Consider the following 3,406-nt stretch of genomic DNA (forward strand, 5'->3'; position numbering starts at 1 on the left):
AAAATGGCATTGCTAATTGTGATCATTGGTATGAGGAAAAATAGTGATGCACTTTGTGGAATTAAGGTAAGTGGCTATCTTCAGTCTGGTGGTTGGCCACAGCCCCTCTGAGAAAATGGCCTTTGAAGGATGCGATGTGAGATCTGCACCATGTGATCCTGGAGAAAGAGCATCCCAGGCAGCAGAAGCACTGAGAGGAAAGGTAGGGTTTGGGGAAAGGCTTGGTACCTTCAAGGAACAGCACACACGTGTGTGCGCGCACACACACACACAAGAGGACAGCATAACAATGAACAAGATAAACAGGGTATGAGACGAGATCAAAGAAGGAGGCTGCAGCTAGATCACACAGGGCCTCATTGGCCAAGGTAACAAATGTAGGTGTGTTTTAATAAAAATGGGAAATTTGGAAGTTTTTTTTGTTTGTTTTTAATAGAGTAGTGTTATGGTTTGGCTGTGTCCCCACCCAAATCTCATTTTGAATTGTAGCTCCCATAATTCCCACATATTGTGGGAGGGACCCAGTAGGAGATAATTGAATCATGGAGGCAGCTTCCGCCATACAGTTCTCATGGTAGTAAAAAAGTCTCACAAGTCCTATGGTTTTATAAGGGGTTTCCCCTTTCACTCCTCTCTTCTCTCTTCTCTCTCATTCTCTTTTGCTTGCCACCATGTAAGATGTGTCTTTTGCCTTCCACCATGATTGTGAGGCCTCCCCAGCTACATGGAACTGTGAGTCCATTAAACCACTTTTATAAGTTGCCCAGTTTTGGGTATGTCTTTATCAGCAGCATGGAAACGGACTAATACAGGTAGTGACATGACCTGGTTAACTTTTAAAAAGTATCATTTCTGGTTGTTCCATGGACCAAATCAAGCGGGGGAAAAGTGTACTGAGAGACTCCAGTCAGGGTCACCAAGGAACACATAGCTGGACCATATAACCCCTGAACACAACTGAGCTTACAACACCTAGGATTCAGAGTTTGAGCTGCTTTGCCCAAACAGAGCAATACCTATCTAGAAGTGATCATCCTTCTACTGCAGCAGCAGGAGGTTGACAAGCCTGTACTTACAAAGGCCAGAATGACTAGGTTCTGAATTCAGGAAGAGGGAGTGGATAGGGGGCCATGAAAAGGAGAGGGCAGCCATTATCATTTCCATTAATTAAAGGAAGAAAAGGAAATTAAATGAAGTAGGCATCTGATTCAAGAAGTTAGGAAAGGAAATGAAAGCACAATGTGAGACTCTCTGCTAGCTCACTGGAAAATCTTGATGAAATGGATGCTTTTCTGGGAAATAGTTACTAAAATTCATTCAAGAAATAATGTCTTAAATAAAGTAGCAGAGGGATTAAGAGCAGGCTCTGCCATCAGATGAATATGGGTTTTAATCCATTCTCCATGTCTTACTAGTTGTGGGAATTTGGGCAACAGTCAATGTCTTCACTTCTAAAACAGGAATAGACTGGATACAGTGGCTCACATTTGTAGTCCCAGAACTTTGGGAGGACAAGCCGGGAGGATCCCTTGAGCCCAGAGGTTTGCAGCTACAGTGAGCTATGATGGTGCCACTGAACTCCAGCCTGGGTGACAGAGTGAGACCCTGTCTCAAAAGAAATAAGTAAGTAAATAAATATTCAGGGATAAAACAGTCCCTGCCTAGAAATAAATGTAACTAGAAATGTGCATAACATATATAAAGAAATAAGAAAAGTTCATCAAGGGAATTTAAAACCAGATTAGATAAATGAAATTAAGGAACAATGTCAATTCTTCCTAAATCAATGCATGGGTTTGATGCAGTTCTAATAAAAATCCCCACACAATTAATTTTATTTTTGTCATATGTGATTTCCTTTGATGAGCAGGGGAAGAATTTGACAAAATGATTATAAAATTTGACTAGAAGAATGAATGGGCAAAATAGCCAAGAACAATTTGAAAGTGAAGAATAATTAGGGAACTGTATTATTCTGTTTTCATGACGCTGCTAAAGACATACCCAAGACTGGGCAATTTACAAAAGAAAGAGGTTGAATGGACTTACAGTTCCACATGGCTGGGGTAGCCTCACGATCATGGCAGAAGGCAAGGAGGAGCAAGTCACATCTTACATGGATGGCAGTAGGTAAAGAAAGAGAGCTTGTGCAGGGAAACTCCCCTTTTTAAAAACCATCAGGTCTCATGAGACTTATTCACTATCATGAGAACAGCATGGGAAAGACCTGCCCCCATTATTCAATTACCTCCTACTGTGTCCCTCCCACAACACATGGGAATTCAAGATGACATTTGGGTGGGAACACAGCCAAACCATATCAGGAACACTCTGAATATAGGCATTAAAATGGACTATAATGGTTCAAAGATTAAAATAACATAGTACATAAATACTGTAACATACATCAATATGACAAATATTGTAACATAAACTCATGTGATCTATGGATCTATGGGACTATGTTACAATAATTGCAACATAAACAAGGGAATAGAACAGATATCTCCAAGATAATCTTTCATGTACCTGACTTTATTAGATAATAAAAGTGCTCATACAAGTCTATGGAAAAAGAAGTAGCATTCAATAAATGACCCTGGGACAACTGATTAATATTTGAGGGGAATAAACAAAGCAAAATTAAATCTTCATCTCATACTATAGATCAATGTAAATTCTAGATTAATTAAAGAGTACAAAATAATTTAAAAGTTAATAAAAACTAATAAACAATCCAGACAAAGTTCTGGCACCTCGATCACTTAATCACAAGCATCTAACCCTTTGCTGTGTCTGTACTGGAAATTACAGAAGGCTGACACCCATATATTTGAAACTTTAAAATATTTATACTCAATATAGCATGGATGAAACAAAATCCAAATATGGATATTTGGTGGGTGTTGGGGATCAGTATAAAAGGAAATAAATGTTTACTTAATCTGATTAAGGAGCAGAAGAGGAAAAGGGACCTATAAGAATAAGAAATGTGCAGTGGTTCACGCCTGTAATCCCAGCACTTTGGGAAGCCAAGGCAGGTGGATCACTAGAGACCAGGAGTTTGAGACCAGCCTGGCCAATGTGGGGAAAACTCTTCTCTACTAAAAATACAGAAATTAGGTGGCATGGTGGTGGGTGCCTGTAATCCCAGCTACTCAAGAGACTGAGGCAGGAGAATTGCTTTAACCCAGGAGGTGGGTGAGCCAAAATCACACAACTGTACTCCAGCCTGGGTGACAAAGCCAGACTCTGTCTCAAAAAAAAAAAAAATAAATAAATAAAAATAAGAAACAACTCAGAATGATAGTTAAGAAGAATAAATTAATTTAAAATATAAGAGATTATGCATAACATCATGCTGATAAATTAGAAAATGTTGATGAAATAGATTACTAAAAAAAAA

This window comes from Mandrillus leucophaeus, unplaced genomic scaffold (assembly GCF_000951045.1).
Source record: "Mandrillus leucophaeus isolate KB7577 unplaced genomic scaffold, Mleu.le_1.0 Scaffold32, whole genome shotgun sequence".
NCBI lineage: Eukaryota > Metazoa > Chordata > Mammalia > Primates > Cercopithecidae > Mandrillus > Mandrillus leucophaeus.